The 12393-nt window shown below is 41.6% G+C and overlaps 1 long non-coding RNA gene across 2 annotated transcripts; it reads right to left on the bottom strand.

Moving 5' to 3' along the window:
• Nucleotides 1-6470: 6470 nt before the first annotated feature.
• LOC149917474 (uncharacterized) lies at nucleotides 6471-10707 on the bottom strand. Of its 2 annotated transcripts, none has more exons than XR_016467463.1 (3): nucleotides 8946-9214; nucleotides 7941-8060; nucleotides 6471-7067 (listed from the first exon to the last, which is right to left on the bottom strand). It is a non-coding gene; the product is annotated as an uncharacterized LOC149917474 (long non-coding RNA). The 2 variants fall into 2 exon arrangements; XR_016467462.1 differs by lacking the exon at nucleotides 6471-7067 and adding an exon at nucleotides 10578-10707 and having other exon boundaries at nucleotides 7097-8060; nucleotides 8946-9128.
• Between the last annotated feature and the right edge of the window lie 1686 nt (nucleotides 10708-12393).

The raw sequence follows: 12393 nt of genomic DNA, 5'->3' as shown, positions 1-12393 counted from the left end.
TCTCAGAAGCTTCAAACTGCCGATTGCTTTCAGCCGCAACATCGGGGCTTTGTAAAATGAAACCCGACACAAGTGAAAATAGCTTAAATGACTGAGAAATGGAGCATGTTTATTTCATTAACCGTTTCGCCAGCAGTGCTGAAGTCCCAGTGTGCCAGCAGGGGCAGACAGGCAAGCAACCACAACCTGCCTGAGGCAGCAGGGTGCTCATGTCTTTCCCTTTTGATAATGCACTTGGGAACAGGAGCTTTATAAGCTGTTATTCTTTTGTTCTCCACTGTAGGTGCATAAATGCTCCTCACTGATGTCAGCTAGCCATCTTCCACCAAAACTGTAACACTCTCTGGTGTATGTATGTATGTGTGGCCAGCCATGAGTGCACCTGTCCTGTGCCACAGGTTCATTACACAGTGAGGGCTCAGCAAGTGGGGCAGGTAACAGAAAGTGATAAATTTGGAGTAACGGCAGTGGGGGGTTTCTTCATTTCTTGTGTGCTTGCTTTGGGCTTGCTCTGCAAAGAGGGATGCTGAACTGGTTAAAAGAGAGGATATTGAGTCTTGCTGGCATATCAGATAGAGAGGGCTGCCCCAGGCAAAGGAGCATCTATTATACAGATCTATGCAGAGGCATAACAGCACCATACAGGTATGAGCAGAACTTGCGCATGAATCTTGCACATACCATGTACATTAGAGAGATTTTGAGGTGAAATTTCAACTTCCAACTGAAACCATTTCAACACTCATGCTATAATTCTGTGAAATCCACTATGGGCTCTTCACGGTTTCAGGATCTAAGGCAGCTCATTGGAGAGCCAGCTGTGTCCAGAGACCTGCATCGAATGTTCACAGAAGAGGCATTATTGCTCCTTCTTTTAGTAAGGCAAGAAAACTCCCTCTGAAATCAAAGGGCTTTGTCTTGCAAAGACCCATCTAGGAAATGCAGTTTCATCTTTTTCCAAGTAGCATAAAACTTGGCCAATTTTAAGGGAGACAAAGCCAGCCTCTCAATTCTTTTTGCTTGAGCTGAAAGTTGCCTGAAGCCATGGATCACATGAGAAACTTGATTCATATGAAATATCAAAATTATTTCAGAAAAAAAGTGTAGGTGGTGTCATTTTCCAGAGCATGCAGACATTAGTGTAACTTGTACACAGAGTCATTAATTTTAGATTCAGACTTCATGACATATATTGGAGTAAAAATTTGTATTAAATCCATGTTCCCTGTTTTAAGTTGAAGGCAATCTAGGGTGACTGTTTTCACTGACAGTGGGAACAGAAGAGAATTTCTACGCAGGGAGGTCTCTACTCTTCAATCAGTCTGAAAGATGAGCACATGTTTTGGAGATGTGACATTAACTTATAAATTGCTTCCGTGAGGATGCAAACTGCAAGTAGAAGAAAAGTGGTTTGGTGCCCTGTAATCCTGAAATGAGATGTCAGTGGTATTTGGAGACTGAGCTGAGGCTGCCTGACCACGATGGAAATGGCCAGAGATATTTTGAGAAAGAAATATATTTTTGTAAACCTCAAACTGCACTGCTTCCTTGACCCCAGCTGAACATACAACTATGCATCTGTTGAATTGAGGCTAGGTGTGCTGGTGTTCTGGCATCTGGACGGAAGTTTTTGTATGCTTTATATGTATCGTATTACTTTGAGTGCACCACAGACTATTTCTGGCTACCTTGTGGCAGAAGCCCTTGCTCTCCTACGCTATGAATTTTCTCTCTGAAGGACATTTCAACACAGCTAAAATACTGTCACTCTAAATGGCAGATCTCGTGGACTACTTAGAAGGGGCTTAATTCCAGTGATAAAACACTGGACCAGAGGAACATCACCAAAACTGATAGGAATGGCTATACCTTAGACCAAACTTCTCAGAGCAGAATTGTGCCACTAAAAATCAAGGCTTGTTGGGCTAATCTCCTGGGATGTCATCTTTGAAAATGTCAGTCATGATGCAAATAACCATCAGATTTCTCCCCTGGGGTACATTATTCACATAAAACATTCTGATTTTAGTCACTGGCAGCTTTATATACTCTGATTTTTACACACATTTTTGTAAATATTTTTCTGTGGTCCAGGATGAGGTTGTTTCTAACTCTGTCATCTCCGTTGCTTTGCCTGTCCCTATTTATAAAACTTTTGCTGCTTTTTCTGAAAGTTGCTATGTAGCTAAATTTATGATCTCAGTGGCTACTGTTTATTTTGTACCCCTGCAGAAAGCCAAAGGAAACATCACAGATCTGTCTTCTTGGCTTGAAGAATGCCACTGTGCAGGGATAAATTGGTCTCAGGTTCATTTTACTAAAAATGTCTAGCAAACACTCCTTCAACACATGAGAAAAAGATATTCAGAGGTCCAGATGGAAACGTTTCAGATAATTTAGTCTGTCTAACATGAGTTATAAAGGCCAGTTCACCTAGTGTCGCCTGCCTCAAGATTCTTCACTTGGAGCAGGTCTTTAGAGCCACATTCCTTCCTTCCTAAGAGATCCAGGATGATAAAAATTAAAAATCAAACCATTTTGTAGGCTGTGTTGTTCGAAGGCTATTTTTTTCCTTGGTAAAACTTGCACTTCATTCCCAGCTTGACTTTGTCTGACTTGAGCTTTCACTCATTCACCAGATAAGAGATCCTACTGTAATCAGAAATCTTTCATGTGGTCTAATCACGCTGCAGCCCATATTACATTATGCATCAAATTGAAGCATCTTCCTGAAGAACCCTGTCAAGACCTCAAGTCATTCTTTAGCCTTCCCTGCTAATCCCTTTTGATCTCTCTACATAAATTCTGGTGTTGATGCTATGAAAACAGACATAGTATTCCAGGAATGACACAGACACAGTTACAGTTAGTGATGCATCACATGGGCTCCCTCTGCTAGTCACACATCTCTTTCCCAAATATACATTCAGCGCAATTATGTAGTCAAGTGATGGAAATCCATCCGTACAAAGGAACTCACCTCATTTTTATTTATACCTCAGTAACTTGTGTCCTCTGCAAATTTAATCCTTAATTCCATTTTCTTTCAGGAAAGTGTGAAGAAATAACTGAATGCAATGATCTACATGGTGCCTACATGGTCCTCCACAAGATGGTATCTTCCTGTTCACAGTTACTTATTAATATAATTCAACTAATTTTAGGTACTGCTATTCATTTTAATTTGAAGAGCATGACACAGAACATCTGCACAAATTTATCAAATTATAACCTCATCAAATAAGTTAAGCTTACTTGATCTAGTATTTAGTAAAATCTTTTATACTGAGTTTTCTTAGGTCAACATTTGAATTCTCCGCCCTCTTCCTCTCCCTGTTTTCAACCAGTGCAAATTGCTTAATACAATTTGTTTTTCTGGACTGCATAGATCATGCAGCCTCTGTGTTTACCCCTCTAGAAGACTGCTAATTTCCTGGCTTGTCATTCTAAGGAATTTTCTCGTTTTACCACACTTAATGAGGAATAAAATCAATGGCTCAGAAAGCTTTGGAGCAGTTTTTAAAATATTTTTCCATGAAATGTGGGACAAATCCATTCTTTTTACTTAAAGGAAACACTACTTTAGCTGCAAACACGTGGTTGAAGTAATGTACAATTTTGAAACAAGGACAAAACATCTGATAGACACAGTAAAAGCAGATATAACCTTCAGTGTGAAAGATGGGTTTATGATAGAAAAACAAAGCACAGAACAGAGCTTAGTTTTTGTTCCTGAACATCATGTGACTGCTGATGCTCCTCTGCAGGAAATATGAAACGTAACACTGACTCGCTTTGGTGTCTACTGCAAACCCACAAAACATCATTCTTTGAGTCCTACACATCTCAGCCATGATGAAAATCATCAATTTATGCCTCCCTTCCCTTCCCTTCCCTTCCCTTCCCTTCCCTTCCCTTCCCTTCCCTTCCCTTCCCTTCCCTTCCCTTCCCTTCCCTTCCCTTCCCTTCCCTTCCCTTCCCTTCCCTCTCCCTCTTTTTTTCAGTTTACTCAAGACAAATCAGGAAAGCTTGGGGTTTCTAGGAATCAGATATAGCCTTGCATAACCACCTTGTTGCCTCAACTACCTACCTTTACAGCACCTCTTTACATATTTTAAGCATAAATCCACAGTACTGAAACATATCCCTTTGGAAGGACAGCAATAAGCATTCCTACACAACAGTGACCAGTTCCTATTTAATAAATGACAGGTGTCATTCAGACTAATTTGTACTATTTTTTTTAATTTTCCTTTCTGGCATTGAGATATATTGAGTCAGATTCTTTATGATAATACTACTTTGCTAATTAATATAATTAAGCTGTGTACCCAGTTTTACAGAGTAGAGCAAACTACTCAAGATCATCATCATTTAGGTTAAAGAGCTGACAATTGATGGAGATGATTTTATCTTAATAGGCTGTAACCTTTCACAAGCAACACCCTCCCCAAGGGGAGTTCTTCAATTGAATCAACAATGCTTCTGGGAGGAATGAAGAAGTTTGCTTTTCAAGAATTGTGTAAACAGGTCTTCAGCATCTCCTCATCACTTTGCTTGAGAAGGAAAGCAGCAGCTGGTTATTAATACCTGCTGTGCTCTGCTTTGACAAGCCTGCATTTAAGAATAGCAACTACTGTGTAGCTACAGTGCAGGCTGAGAAGTGGGGTTTTGAAAGGATCAAGAGAGGTCTGGAGAAATGTTGGCAAAATAATACAGTATCTGAGTCAGGTAAATGACAGTACTTGGAGTGGTTCCTAGGGAGGGAGGCTGGGGAAATGTGCTTTAAACTGCTGGCGTGTTCATTATTGCTCAGGTACAAGAAGGCTTGACAGGAAGATAAATGTAATTAAAAAAAAGTTGGGGAAAGCTCATCATAATCACAACTGTCAGCCTTAAAACTTTGAGAAGGAGGATCCAGAGGGACATTTTGGGCTTTTTAACAGATCCCAAAAGCCATTGTTTTGCCCTTTTTTTTTTTTTGGAGGCCCAAACGTGTCACTGCCCCTGTGGAAGAGACCTTCAGAAGTGAAAAGACAGAGCCCATGGAGCAGAGCCCATGGAGTGGCTGAGCCCACATGTCTCCCCAATACTTCTGATGGGCTCTGAGGCAGACCTGCAGCAGCTAGTGAGAGGTTTTCCAGACTAGTTTTGCTCCAGATCTGATGACAGGTCATGTAGCAGCTCACTTTGGCTTGCCTCATCTCCTTTCCTGGCTCAGTGCGTTTCTTTTGCCCCCTCATGGCCTCTGCAGGTCAGGGTCATAGAGAAGCCCTTTTCGCCATTCCTACCAGAGCCTGACTCTGTGGGTAAAAAGCTTGTCTTTGTGAGCTCTCAGTATCTCTTCATTCACAGCAAACAGCAACTTTCTGCCTTTCTTTCCTTTTTTGTCCCTGGTTCTTAACCCAAGAGAAGGGTCTGCGAGCAGTGCCCTCCCAGAGCCTGCTCTTCTCTGTGAACTGTGCCAGCCCTGTTGCACAAAGATCTGGTCATTCTGGAGAAGCACATGGGAAACAAAATTTGCATGAGGTAATAGGTAACAATAAAACTCAGGCAACAACAAGAAGTAAGCCTGAACTATCTCTACAGCTTTGTGGTTTAATGCATGTCAAGTTTTTGTTCAATATTAAGCATCAGTCAGCCTGTTGGAGGCAGTTAACCTATATCTCCATTTCACACCTTTCATTAAAACCAGCAACAATGTGGTGCAATATGATTGCAAACTTTTGGTACTAAAGGTCTCAAAACACTTTTCTACAGGCCACCAGTACTGATACAGACAGGTTAAAAACAGTCCAGGCAAGTACAGTGCTGGTGACTGGGGATCTTCCCAGACAGGGAATAGTTGGAAAAACAAAATGAATTTAACGTTTTTCTATGTGAACCAGCCTGTTCATTGAACTAATTCTTGTTTAGTCTACTGGGAACCATTGAACTAATTTCTAGGAGGTACTTAACTGAAAAGCCAGTTTGGTTTTTTTTTTCCCTTCTGGTTCCAGTCTTTAACATTATGACAGACTATATACTATCAAAAAAACTTTTGTTTTTCCCATTTCTCAGATGGGAATTTGCTGCTGATACTTACACTGCATGTATTCCTTCCTGATATCATGCAATTACAGCCTTTCTTTTTACTTCTTTCGACATCTCTCTTTGTCTCATAGAGCTGGAAAGTTACTTTGTGCAGTGGAGGAAGAGAATTACCATTTTTCCTTAAAATGCAAAACCAGCATTATGGGTGGTTTTTTCAAGCCTTTGCTTCTACCATCTTTGCAGTCCACAGTCAAAGATCTCCTTTAGATGCTCACAGCAGGACACTTATAGAGAAAGTGTCAGCAAAACTGATTGTGCCATCAACAGTGGCAATTGCACAATGCAGCTTCTATGCTATGGCCGCAGCTGAGAGTATTTGCATAAAAAGCAAAATCTACTCAGACAAGATCAAGGAAAAAATACAGCTTATTTTTTGGTTGCTGTTGTGCACATTCTGTGTAGTTTTAGTGGCACAAGAACCATTGACAGGACTGAGAAGTGATGTCACAAGAGGCACTTCATGTAGAAAACTGAGTAGCATTAGACAAAAGGAACAAACTGAAGCCTAAAGTGTTTGTTACTGCAAAATGGTTGCACTGGAGATTATTTATCCTATGGGACATTTATATTTAACAACAATCAGCATTACTTTCTTTTGGGCAATCAAATTATGTGCTGGTCAGAGTACAAGCACTGCTGTAAGGCTGCTCATTAGCTGTTGTCTTCAACAGACGCACCAAAGGAAAGGGGCTGGTTTGATCAAAGGCAAGGAGGTCAGAGAAATGCACAAAGAAGACCGGAACACTCTTACGACATTGTTATTCAGAGGGTTGAATTACATGTGACAAATCAGCATCTCATCTTCCTAAGCTTTGTACCTCCAAAGTGAAACAGATGGGCTGTATCAGCTTCCTCCCACTGTTAAGCGAGGATGAAGCATGCTGGCAACTTCCACTGGCACACTGCTTTGAGGTCTGCAGGCCCCAAGAAACACAAAGGGTTAACTTCGTTGAAGGCTGCATTTTTTCCATGTTCTGGTTTTAGAGAGAAAGGACATTTATTTTTAATATTTTTCCATTTGAATTTTGTCTTAGTTTAGCATTTGAAGGTGGACCTATATTAACACACTATTTCATATTTAACTTTTACAATTCTCATTATGCTCACTACATAGATAGGCACACAGACAATTTTGCCTTGAGGAGAGGACAACAGATAAATGATAGCACACACTGGCCATTTCTGCTGTTGAACTTGTGTTATAAAAACAAAACACCATGTCTCTATTGACTGTGTATGTGATTTCAGGGGAACTAAGTCTGCATTAATTTAAACCTCTCTGTTTTATGTACTATACTATTTTTGTAAGAAAATAACATTTGATACACAGCCCACTACTAATTGAAGTCAAAACTAACCTACAGATCATAGATTTGCATTATACAGTGATCTTCAAATGGACAAAGAGCAATGTAGGCTTATACATTTATATATCTTTCTTAACACTATTTACTTCCAGTAGACTTCAGTGCAGTCAATCAATTTTTCCTCAAGCTTAAGGCTGCAGGTTATTTTGGACTTATTCAGGCATCTTACTTCCAAATAAAACAAAGGTAGCTGACCATAAAGCACATGATATTCCCAGTGACATTATTAACATTTTGTCAGCAGAAGTGATAGAGGAGACAAATTCCACTGCATCTTCAGGGAAAGAAGGCTGCATCTCTAGGTGGGGATGTATCTAAGGAGGAGCATGAGCTTGGAAATAATTGTGCTGTAATCTCATTACACTGACATGGTTGCATGGGATGGGAATACATTCTGGAAAGGCGACTAAGAGCAGTGTGAACCTTCTCCATATTCCCTTGAAATCATGCAGGGACTGGATGCATGATGTTGATCCCTACCATGTCATGCTGAGGATGTAGTACTGAGGCTGACAGAAAGCGGCTGCTCACAGCAGGGACAGAAGTGATTCTCCCTCATGCTGATACCTCAGGGGTAGGCTATCTGTTCTCAGTGTGGAGCTGGGAAAAGAAAATAAATAAACGTTAAAAAGGCACACACAGTATGCAAACCAAAAAGAGGAAACTTACTCAAAGTGAGAACTAAGCGATTGCTGGAATCTTGTCTGTTTTTAAAAATAAAATCTTAGTCAGAGTAGGGGAAAGAGTATATTTAGAGCCAACAAAACAACCTGGCTTTCCTGGCTCTTTCTATGCACTATTTTGCCAAACTCCAGCTGAAACCACCCAGTTTTTCCCCTAGAAACAAATAACCCTGTTTGCTCCCAAATCTCAAAGAAAGCCTAATTTTCTTTAAGCTGCTAAAAAAACTTCCTGTGCCTTGGGTTAGCATTGTGTGCCAGGCTTCAGCGTGCTGAGAAATGAAAAAGTGCTTTGTAATGGAAAAGCCAGTTCATTCCTCACTATGTGATGCCACAGTAATAAAAAAGAAAGTTGCAAAACTTTCTGTCTTAAACAGGCCAGAAGGAACAAGGGATTAATTTAAAGAGTTCAGATGCAAGATCACTGTGATCAGAACTATGCTCTCCAGCCTTTTCCAGGCTCAGAAAACACTGTTCTCCTTGGTAATTCAGTGAACTGCATGATAGAAAGAGAAAGCTGCATAAAGCCACTCACTGTTACAGAGTGGGAGGTTAATGAAGTTCATTTAACAGACCAGTGGTGCAAACCTGTTATCAGATTGCTTGTGCAGCTCCCAGATGGCTTAAGCAAAGCTGGGAACTTAAACAGGTACTAGCATTTTGTTATGTGATTAATAAAGCATCAGGATGCTTAGAACTCTTCTGCAGCACAGCTAATGACCTTCGATAACTATGTGCTTTATCTAAGAAGGAGAACATTGTAGGGTACCTTATTTTGGTAAGCTAATTGAATTATTTTTCTCACCATTAAACATCTTTGGAAAACCTCAGACCTTGTCCTCAACTGCTGCAGCATGTTGTGGTTGAAGCAGGTGTTACAGTGAGCACGAAGGGCCACTCTTCCTCCTTCCCAGCTGCTGAGGAACAGCACCCAATGGTGGGACTGAAAGCCTTCCAGCAGGCTGATGGCTGTGCCACCCTTAGGAAACTGAAAAACAGCCAGGTCAGATGGGACAAACTACTCCATAAAATGTAGACGTTTTCAGAGGTATTTTATAGTGAGCCTGTGACAAATCTGTAGGACTATCATTGTTACAGTTGGTGTTACAGCCAGGTTCCACCCCTTCCGATCATACAGCTGAATTGCCTTCACCTGTGCTCCCATGGCTGACTCAGTGCTTGTCTCAGGTGATCAATCAGTGGTTCAGGCCATGTCTCAACAGTTCCCATACAATCATAGAATCATAGAATCACCAAGGGAAGAAAAGACCTCCAAGATCATCCAGTCCAATTGTTCACCTACAGCAATATTTCTGCACAAAACTATGTTCCTTAATAAAACATCAAAATGTTTCTTGAGCACCTCCAGGGACAATTGTGCACCTCCCCCCTGGGTAGCCTGTTCCATGATCTACCCACTCTTTCAGAGAAGAAATTTTTCCTAACATCCAATCTGAATCTCCCCTGGTACAACTTGAGACAATTTCCTTGCTAGTAATGTGGGGGAAGAGGCTGACCACAATGTCCTTTCAGGTAGCTGTAGAGAGTGACAAGGTATCCCCTGAGCTGCTTCTTCTCCAGACTGAACTACTCCCATTCCCTCAGCTGATTCTCATAAGACTTGTGCTCCAGACCCTTCACAGCTTTGTTCCCATCTCTGAACACGCCCCAGGGCCTCAATGTCATTCTTGTAGTGAGAGACCCAACACTGAACACAGTACCTCGAGGTGCAGCCTAATCATGTGCCACTAACTCTCTGCCAGGTCACTCTCTGCACCACCTAACCCTTGCAGTGTCAGCCTTTATCCTTCAATATGCCTCACATGCTTTTGTATTTCTTTTTGTTGACTTATGAAATGCTCACTGCTAGTACAGGCTTTGTCTCTGCAATATGGTTTGTCCTGTTGTTGACCCCACCATGCAGAGAAACCAACAATCCCTCTTCTCAGTCTTGGATCCAGACATCACAAACTACCCAGGCTTCAGGAGGACGTTAGCAAGCCTACAGCTTTTTTATTGCCCTTGTTCTGCTAGCCTCTTCTGCAGATCCCTGAGGAATGCTTTTGTCATGCAGCAGTTCCAAGAAATGGAAGGAAGAAAATCAAATGCCTTCTTGCTGCTACAGGAACAAAAACAAACACAAAATCTTGCAAGAGCAGGTTCAGTTCTAGGTTCACGCTTGCTCTGAACTAAGAAAAGTTTCATGGAAGCATTTCCTATTAATATCCCAGACCTATAGTTACCATAAGCCCCTGCAAAGCCTCATTGACTCCACACTTGTCAGACAGCAGCTAAACATGTTGCTGCATTCAAGTTCAGCATCTTGACTGACCCACACCTTTCCCCACTAGACACAGCTTATGGAGTGCAACATCTTCAGGGGGGGGTGTACCTTCCTTCAGCTGCTGTGGCCACCATGGCACAGGCCTGCACTCACCTGGGTATGCAGCCTGTGGCCTCCAACACTGGGAACAGCAGCAGCTGGGAGAAGATGGGGTCATGAAGGCAGAGCCTGAGACAGCATCTTTCTGCCCTGCTTGCAGGCTTTCTCAGCAGACAGAACAAAAGTCAGTGACCTCACAGACTGTATCCCTGCTTGCAGGATGCTCCTTTCCCTCTTCATATTCACCCAGCAGGCATGGGTTTATCAGCCCTTGGATGGGATAAGGTCTTTCTTGTTTTGCTCCCTAAGGAGTCTGGAACCAGAGCATACCCTGCAAGGACACACCTGCAAGCACTGAGGTGAGAAGCAGAAGGCTACATCAGACAGCAAGGTTGGATCTCTGCAGACACCAAGGAACACTGTCTCAGAGCATAGCACAAGAGCAGGACGTGCATGTGTACCTCAGCTGCAGCCCTTCCCAGCACTAAACCAGCAGAGCCAGGCAGTCAGAGCAGCCCCTGGCAAGGCCCAGGGAGACAGAAGATGTTGCTGGTGCATAGCCCAGATATAGGTACCAGGAGCATTGTCTATAATAATATATTACTTTTATTGGCCTAAACACAGCATTCTAGTTAAGACACTGTGTTTCACTTACATCTGGTGTTTACACAAGCCAGTGATTCTATGCCAGACAAATCCTGCATAATTTCTTCAGTAAAGTGCAGATTAAATAGCTGCCTGCAGCATTTCTGCTTTGCCTTCTTACTAAAGGCAATGGCTGGTTCTGTGGACAATAAAGAGGCAATGACAGGTTCAACCTAATCAGTTCACTCACCCTTTTAAAAGAAATGCTTAGGAACAAGCAACAATTTTATGTATCTTCAAAACTGAGTGATTCGGTAAAGTCCTGTCTTCAACTTGGCTCCCTAATCAGCTCTTTTTTTCAGATGCTTCAAGAACGATAGCATATGGCATCCATGAAACTGGAGATTTAAACCTGTTGAGGTTAGCTTTAATCTTATAGAACAGTATAAAAAATTCCTCAGCAAAGCTGTGAGGAGACTCAAAGAACTTTACCAACATTGCTTAAATAGGAGTTGACTGAGTTATTCATTCCCTTTTTAGTCTGTTTCCTTGAAGCTGCCTACCTAAAATACCTTGATCTTTCTTTTTTCCTCCATGCCTTGTGGCTGAGGAAAATCAGTAATTTAAGGTTTATGGGTGGAGTGGGAGAGTATATGTTCTGAAAACAGCTTCATACTGCACTTCTGTGCATCCTAACTTCTTTTATTCCTTCTGTTCAGAAGTCTATTCCATGAAGAAACAGCCACGTCGATCATATGCAACCCTGTCTATAAAAACTAAGATGTGGATATCAGAATGAAAGGAAGAAACAGAGTCATCATGCAGTTATCACAGATTTATAAACCAATCTTGCTGGAAGGGAGGTGCTGCTGAAGGTGAAACTTACATTCTCTGTGCTAGTATTTAAAAGTAACTTTATGACCTCTGCTGAGATACTCAGAGCTCTTAGTAAACTGCTGCTTTGCGGTGAAGAAAGATGTGCTGGTGTGGACAAGATTAGAGAATTAGGGTAAATTCAGCCAACTGTGTAGGAAGAAGACTTACATGAAACCATCTTCCATATCCATAGATAATTTATGAATAGAATGCAAGTATTGTTCTACAGTCTCAAATAGACACAGCTGGTTAGGCACACACAGCCTGCCATCCTAGCCAGCAGGGGAAGCATTTGTCACTTGTTTCAAATTTGCTTTCTCTAAAGTTGATGGCACACTTGATGAACTTTACTAATTGCATTTTGGAAGGATGGAAAAGATCATTCAAGAAGGAAAAAACTGAAAACAAA

This window comes from Phasianus colchicus, chromosome 6, assembly GCF_987193195.1.
Source record: "Phasianus colchicus chromosome 6, bPhaCol1.hap1.1, whole genome shotgun sequence".
Taxonomy (NCBI): Eukaryota; Metazoa; Chordata; class Aves; order Galliformes; family Phasianidae; genus Phasianus; species Phasianus colchicus.
Note: the sequence above shows the minus strand (reverse complement) of the source record. Positions and strands in the feature narration are given on the sequence as shown.